The sequence below is a fragment of the Oreochromis niloticus genome, linkage group LG15 (genome assembly GCF_001858045.2).
Source record: "Oreochromis niloticus isolate F11D_XX linkage group LG15, O_niloticus_UMD_NMBU, whole genome shotgun sequence".
Classification (NCBI taxonomy): domain Eukaryota; kingdom Metazoa; phylum Chordata; class Actinopteri; order Cichliformes; family Cichlidae; genus Oreochromis; species Oreochromis niloticus.
This window is the reverse complement of record NC_031980.2, coordinates 30,038,574-30,047,037: the sequence shown is the minus strand read 5'-3', so window position 1 is coordinate 30,047,037 and position 8,464 is coordinate 30,038,574.

Sequence of the window (8,464 nt, the reverse complement as noted above, 5' to 3'; positions counted from 1 at the left end):
AAGAAGAGTTTCAAGTTTTTAGAGTATACATAAATTGCAAAAGCAGAAAGCTCACAGTGCCTTTATTTACTTATGTATTTATTTAGAAACAGATTATTTTACCAGTGCAGTGCAGACAAAATTACCAAGTGCACACCAGAGCCAGCAAGTTACCGCCACAACAACAACATGTACTAATCAGTGGCACTATAACAGTTACCTCCACCTACAGTATTTATACTTACCTCAAGACATTATTTGAAGTAATCTGTGACTAAAGAAGCTATTGTCCTGGAGCATGCATAAATTGTTGTTTGAAAATATAAAATACTTTGAGAAATAACACGTTTCATCACAGAAACGAAAAAAAAATCCGTAGATAGTCTAATATGATTAGAACAAAATTCTGGAGTTCCTAGATGGTACATATAACTGAGAAATATGTTACATATGTAGTGAATGTTTTTTATTTTTAAGACCTGGGTCAGTTTGTCTCAAATGAAATCAAATTTTTATTTTCTGTTAAGCATTGTCCAATTTGATTCTGGTGCCAATTTATGATTCAAAGTTTGAACATATGTAATAGTGTATAATATATAAAAATAATATTTTACACACTTTACACACACACACACACACACACACACACACACACACACACACACACACACACACACACTTTTTAATTTGCTTCATATAATTTCCAAGCACTAACATCAGCATCATATTTCAAATATGTGTTTTCTTACAGAACATATTTTTTTAGATCATTTTTCCTGCACTGCCCTCACAAAGATACTCCCTCTTTCGCACTCCTGTTCCATCCTGTAATGCAGCTTGATGAAACTGACAGACTGCAAAGCATCAGGGAATTGCAGGGTTTGACAAAAAAGTGACTAAACTGAAAGCAAGAACCCCATATATCTTTCTTGGCAACTGCAGAGTATGCTGTGTCAGTGTTAAAGGTCAGAGGTCCAGTCCATTCGGTGCAGTTTCGATTCTTAAAGCAGAGTCATGTAGGACTCAACACAACATAAAGCAGCACTGGCCGAGGGCTACGCTGAAAGCACACATCTTATGAAGTGGAAAATGGAGTAAGGGAGATAAACAGTCTTGTGTTCTCAGCTTTTAGGTGAGGGGGGAAATATTATCCACATGAAACAGAAATCAAATATGTCTGCACATATGAAGGTCATCACTCAGTTTTATTTGTCACTATTCCTTGCTTTTGCTGAAGTGGGTACGATTTAAACTTGCCTTGCATCTCTTGTTTCTTATGTTCGGTAAAAATGTAAAAGTGTATCCAAATATTTAAAGGTGATGGATGTTACAAATAAAACCTTTATTTTAGAGTACTTCCTGGTTAAAAATTCGGCCCCAGTAATTGCACAAAAAACCTCAACTTGCAGAACCTGACAGGAAAAATATAAAAGACCATAATGTTAAATGTCCATGAACCAACTCTATCTTCTCAAGCAGAATTTAGACAGTAAGTTATGGTAAAATTAAATTGCAGAAGGGGGTTTGAGGTCTTTCTTATCCTTAAAGACATTTTTTGGTTTTCATCAGTCAGAGGTTACAACAAAGCAAGCAGTGATATGCAGGAAAAGGTTTGGGGCAGACTCAAAACCAGGCCCCTGCATTAGCCCTTGGCATATTAATCACCTGCTCAACCGAGTCTGAAGTTTAGGTGCTTAGCTGACTTATGTGGGTGAGATTCTTGTGGTTTATCCAGCGTGAGTGGATATTCTGCCCCCTCAAGCCAGCGTCTCTATTTCTCCAAAAGTGTGTTGGCTCCCAGCAGCTCCTGCTTCTCAATACTGCAATTGTGCTCTTGGGGAAAAATGAACTAAAATAAGAGAAAAAAAATAGACAAGAACATAGCTCATCAGAACTTGACCATTGCGAGTGGATGGCAGCAACCCGTTTGCTGGAAGCATCTAATTCCACAGTGAAGTACATTGAAAAATCAGACAGGAACAGGACTGGCAAAACACTTATCATGTGCTGCATGACACTTCATGTTGTTTAGCAATTTGAACTGGACCCTGTTTTTGTTTTATTTGGTAATGAGACAAGAATAGGTAGACAATCTGTATGGAACTGTATGGCCACATTTTGTCTGCTGGCTGCCTCTGACAGACCTCTGTAAGCTCATTAGGAAGTGAGCATTCAAACATAAATAAATATAAATTTTGCCTTTTCTTTGATAAATCCCCCATCGGTTCCTGCTTTTTACATCTTTGTGTGAAATTAAAATATAACTTTGGGGCTTTTATTTTGAAGACCACTGAAGGCAAACAAATGCATCTTCCGTGTATATGCGTTGGAATTGATGTTTGAGAGCGTGATATGGAATATATAGAATATAGAGTTTTTAACAAGACATGAACTTCTGAGTATTTATTAACTGAAGTCAGAGGTATAACTGCATACTTAGAGTAGACTGCTGTGTTTAAGGAAAAAAACCAAAAAAACCAAAAACAGAAAAACAAACTAATTAACAATAAATACTCGTACTAAATGTAGCTGTATTTTCTCGGGGCTAAGACTGTCCTTTAAAAAAATAACCTTACCAACATTTTTCTTTTTGATTTATATCATTGGATGTGCTAATAACTCTCAGCAGATAGATTTAATAGTGAAGACATTTAAAAAACCTCTGACTATGTTTGTACTGAGGCAAAAAACCCCAAAACAATAGAACTTGCCTAAAAATCCACTCATTTCTTCATGCTTGATATTGTCATGGTCCTGGGTTTTGAACTCAGTTATGGAATCTCTGGAATCTTTCTTTCGTATTAAGTGTTTTATTTAGTTTGTTAGTGTGTATACTTGTTTATCATTTTGAGGCTTTGTGCTTTGCTTCAGTTAATGTTTTTGCCATTAGTATCCCACTTAGAGTTTATTCTCTATAGTCTCTTGTTTTCTTACTTTTCCCCTTGTACCCTCCTGTGTCAAGTTTGTACTGTGGAGTCTGTTGTCTTTGTTTAGTTCCTGTCCTCCTTTGGTAGTCTTTGGTCACTTGTGTTTGTATTTAAATTTACTTCCCTTGTCTTGTCTGTGGCAATTAGTTCATCTGTGTCTTGTTTTCCCTGGCTGTCTCCACTTGCCCTGATTGCCCTTCTGTGTGCATATGTAGAGCTATTTCCCCTTAGTCTTTGTGAAAGTGTTTGTTTCTGTGCCCCTCACTGCTGGGTCTGTTTGTGATAGTTTTCAGTTCCCTCTTGGACTTTATGTTTTGCCTGTTTGACTATTTTACAGCATAATAAAACAAATCGCTTTCTGTTGAATACTGCTTGCTTCTGGGTTTGCATTTTGTGTCCTCAATTTCACACTCCACACACTCTGTAAGCTAGGATGACTCATGACAGACCTGTATGTTCAATGATTCAGAGTAAAGGAAACCTTTACTAGTTAATTTGTCAAATTAAACTTCTGATGTGAAAAATGGTACAAAACGGGGCTTGAGCAGTCTGTCTCACCCTGGTAACGCATACATATGTTACGTGTCTTTGAATCAAAAAACATCAGGCTTCTTCTTAAAACTTAGTAGAATATGTAAAAATGACACATTGCAATAACGTCACAGATTGCTGATGAAAGCACACCAGCTCCTGCATCTCGGCCTTGTTGGAGCCTTCCGAAGAAAAACAATGTGGTAGACCTTTAACTAATGACTAATAACAGGGTTGGTTCATGTTTTTTGAGACAAGTTGCATTCTTGTATTACCAGTGACTGCTTGCTGCATCCCAGTAATTATCATTGAATTTGACTTTTACAGCTATATAGCCATAAGTAATGTTTCTGAGAATTAATTGTGTGTGTGTTACAAATGAGTTGTTAATTCCACCAGTGACTTCACCAGGTTCATCATAATCCAGCCAGATTTCATGTGCCGATTCCGGTGCATTACATTCCATAGGTTTTTAGATCAAATGGAGAGGTGAGAACTAGTGAATAGTGTGGGGCAGGGGTCGGCAACCCGCGGCTCTGGAGCCGCATGCGGCTCTTTAGTCTTTATTTTGCGGCTCCAGGTGGTTTGGGAAAATAAATTAGAAGTATTTAGCTGAAGTGTATTTTATTTGTGTTTAGTTCTTTTTTTAACTTGTAGTTCTAAATTGGAAGATTATTGTGATTTTGAAATGTAAAAATAAAATTATATCTTATTATTTTTTCATCGCTCAAAAAAAGCGTCACACTCGCGGAAGCCGGTGCATTTATCGAGACTTTCGACACCAGGTAGGCCAATTATGGATCTGGATCCACATTATGTCGGCAGCTGTTCTCCACCGTGAACTATGTTAAAAACAAACACCGCTCATGCCTCACAGATGACAGCTTACAGTCCTGCGTAAAGATGAAAGCCCTGATTTGCAGACGCTGTGCGCAGAGGTTCGGGACCAGAAGTCTTATTGTAAACATATCACGGCAGACTCGACGATGTTTGCATGAACATGCTTTTCAGCATCTCTTTATTGACCACTTTTCACACACGGTTGCTGTACGCACACAGCCGGCTGTAGCTTTTCAGCTCACAGCCCGACAGCACAACAGCAGAGAGAGCACAGACTTTAAGGCGGCGAGGCGTGATTGCGGGTGCCGCCTCCCATGCAGCGGCACTGCAGACCACGCCCCGCCACACACATTAACAAGGTAAAACACATATTTAGGCATAATTTTGCAAATATCTATTTTTTTTTAGCAGCATAGTGCTTTTTTTCCCAATTACTTTTTAAAAGTCAGGTCAAGGCTCCAAAAGCCCAAAGGCGATATAAGGGTGGCGGCTCACAACAGTTTTTGTTTGCTACATGGATCATTTTAGTTCAGCTGGGTGTCTTTCCTTTTGTTATATTTCTTTAAGAGTTTAAAATGTGTTATTTACTTAAATAAAATGTAATTTTCTCTGTAGCACTTCATGGATTTCATAAGCAACACACCTTAGTTGTATAATGTCTATTGATTGTATTGTTTATTTTAATATTTGTGTACAGCGCTTTGTGACTGCCTGTCTGTGAAAAGCGCTTAATAAATAAACTTTACTTACTTACTTTAGTTGTTCACACAAAGCATAAAGGTAAAAAAACCAATATATACAGTGTTATCTTCATTTTAGATTTCAAAAAGTATTTGCGGCTCCCAGTGTTTTCTTTTGCATGGAAACCGGGTCCAAGTGGCTCTTTGGGTGTTAAAGGTTGCAGATCCCTGGTGTGGGGGAAGCAAGGACGAAGAGCACAGACTGGAGACTGATACCATACTGGGAAACAGGGAAACACAATGTTAGTTGGAGTTGGTAGAGAGTGGGCAATGGTATTCATTGAGATTTAATGGGCTTGTCTTACTTGTGGTCCAAGGCAAAAAGGTGGTGAGAGAATGTGTCAGTGGGCAAATTGGATTCCAGATCAGGGAGAGCTGGCACGGTGGAGAGTAGCCAGGCAGTTTTGTGTCTGGTAGAACAGATTTCAGCATGTGAGAGTGAGCCGGAGGTAAATGTGGGGATGAATACACTAGAAAATCCTTAAGATTGATCCGGTTTGTCCTTCAGATGAATAAATGGGCACTGGGTCTTGGATTCTGTATGGAAGATGGGAAACAGTTGTGAGAATACTGTGAGCCAAGGAATTCAAACACATAAGCTGGAGCCAATTTACCACTAAAGTAAAAAGTGCAATTTGGCAGAGAATCCGAGCCTCAGCCTGTCTTTAAGTTCTCAGCCTCCTGATGGCTAATGGCTAGAAGGTGTGGGGAAGAGAGAACCCACCCAAAGGTGGAGGCATTGAAGGAGCTACCTAAAATCACCTGGAGAGGAGATGAGGAAACTCACCCAACCTGTCCTGGACCTTAACAGATAGAATTCTTTGTAATGGTCAGTCCGATTTTCAACACAGTTTCTATAATTAATTTTACATGTTTATATGACAAAACTTGATAACAGCAGGGTTTTATGTTTGTGAAATGTTTAACGAAGCAATGTGACATCTTGATGTTCAGGACTGGACGCAGAGTGGATGCTTATTTTGTGTGCATAAAGTTTGTGTTTAATTTGCTTGGCTGAACACATCATTAACAGTTTACATTTGTTCTTAAAGGATAAAGAGGTCAGGGCACACTTATAGATTTCCAGACAATGATAAAACACCTTGATTTGTGTGTCAAACAGCAAGCTCAGCACCTTCACAAGAAAACAGGTGCTTATGGGGTGTCTAAGTACATAATGGTTTTTATTGCAGTACTATGTTGCTCCTGTTTGATTGTTTTCAGTCTATTTTTGTGTGTTGGTGGTATGTATAGTTTTCCTTAACAGACCAACAAGTAGTGTTATGAGTTGTCAGATTCATGAAAAAGGCAAAAAGACCAAAATGGTCTTCTCTGCTACATGAAGTTGATGACATAGTAGAAACAGCATATCTGATAGTGATGCTTTCCTATGGCAGCTGCCCCTTGAAGGTATGCTTTACATTAGTTTACTTTAGTAATATTAAGAAATAGCAATTAAAAGTGTCCTGTGTTCTTTTAATTATAGGCACGGTTAAATTCACTCCAAAAACGAGGTCTCTGATGAGATGATGGGTGTGAGAAGGCTTGAAGAAGAGAACGTGGTACTTGTGATAGAAACACTGGATGGAAGTTTCGAGAATACCATATGTGGAGAAAGGTATGAAGAGAGGATGGGTATTAGCATAATTTCTTAAGTATGTAGAACCTTAGAAAGAGCTTTTTAAAACATTTAAAATATTAAAGTTTAAAAAAGTTGATCTACAAAGTTGGTCTACATTGATTGCCTATTAGAAGGGCTAGAAGGGCAGTAATGTTATACTTATTTCCATTTTTTAATTTATCTTACAGATATGCAAAATTCCTAGTTTGAACGTTTCTTCCGGTACTAAAAATTAGGCTTTCTTTATCTACTTTCATCTGGCAGTTATGTCAAGTGAAACGAAATGAAAGGAAGATGGATGACTGTGTTGTGTTGTGTGTAACCAAAAGGCGCTGATTCAGGTCTGCGGTACATACTGAGCTGGAAGATAAACAGCAGGTATACTTGAATACCTCAGGATCTTCTAGACTCTCAGGACTCATGCAGAACTGCTGAAGGGGCTTGATGATGAAGATGACAGAAGGATGATTGACAGCACTTCAAAAAGCTGTTCAAATGATAAGGATGTGTAACTGTGTGACACCAGAAGAGGAGTAGGTCTTATTCACTAAACATTTTCTAATTTTTTTCTATATTTATATCTGTTTGATAGTAACTTTGATTTGTACCTTCTGTTCAGGACCTTGGGGCCTCTTCTACCAAGGCTTTTGCTATGACCTTATTCCCCGTCTTCCCCCCTACATACCTGGGAATGACAGCAGACTGTTCTGTCAAGCTTTTTTATAAAATCTGTTAGAGTCTTATAAAATCTGTTAGAGTCCACAAATAAAATGCACAATACTTTTGTCAAATCTAGCAGCTTGCTTCTCAAAGTCATCCAGCTTCACAGCAAGTGTGTCACGAAGCTGTCAATAAGAAAAAAATGGTCACCCATTCTGAGCATGTTGTTTCATGTGCACTAAAGATAAGACTTTTCACCGAATGTGGATCTGTGTTATCAAATATTGCAAATCTTTGCGAAAGTGAGTTTTTTTCTTTAAAATTACAGTTTGCAACTATTTGAGATTTTATTGGTACTTTTTTGATGTCGTCTTCTAATTTATTGTTATGTGAGTACAAAACAAGTCTATGTCTTCCTGCTACCATCCAGGATAGGCATTATTTATGTACTTTATATTTTCAACCAAAGATATAATTAAAAAGCTGTGACAAAACAACACTGCGTATGATATTACCTTAAAACACAGGTTAGCATGTTAGCAGAAAAAAATACCACCTTAATTGTTGGTGTTTTTTCTAGACTTTTGCATGTCATGTAATTCAATATAACATCATACTCTGATATGATGATGACTGAAATAAATCATGAACCTTTTCAAAAAAAAGTGTGAATGTTTTATATACTGTGTATTTTACAGTTTCATTAAACCTGTATGGCTGAAACTGTGGAGATTTCTGTGATTATAATGCGAACATGTACTGCACTGTAACTGCACGACATTCTTTATCTCTTTATGTATAATGACAGATTTTATGTCCTACTAATGCAATCAAGTTTGTAATTCAATAAAAAAACAATTCTTCTCTGTTATTATAAGTACACATATACTGTAATAACCCTAATTTGTATGTGTTTATTCACCGTGTGAACTTATAATTTACATAAACCCTGTGAAATCACAGCTGAGATCTATTCAGCTGTGATTGCCGACCTCTGCTAGTGCAGTTAAGTTTATAATTCAAGAGAAAAACTGAATTCTGCTCCATTATAGGTACATGCAGTGGGACATATAATTATTTGATTTGGATTAAAATTAAACTACCATAAAATTACAGAGTGCTCAATTTCTTTGTAAGTGAGCAAAGTTACAAATTCAACATGAGAA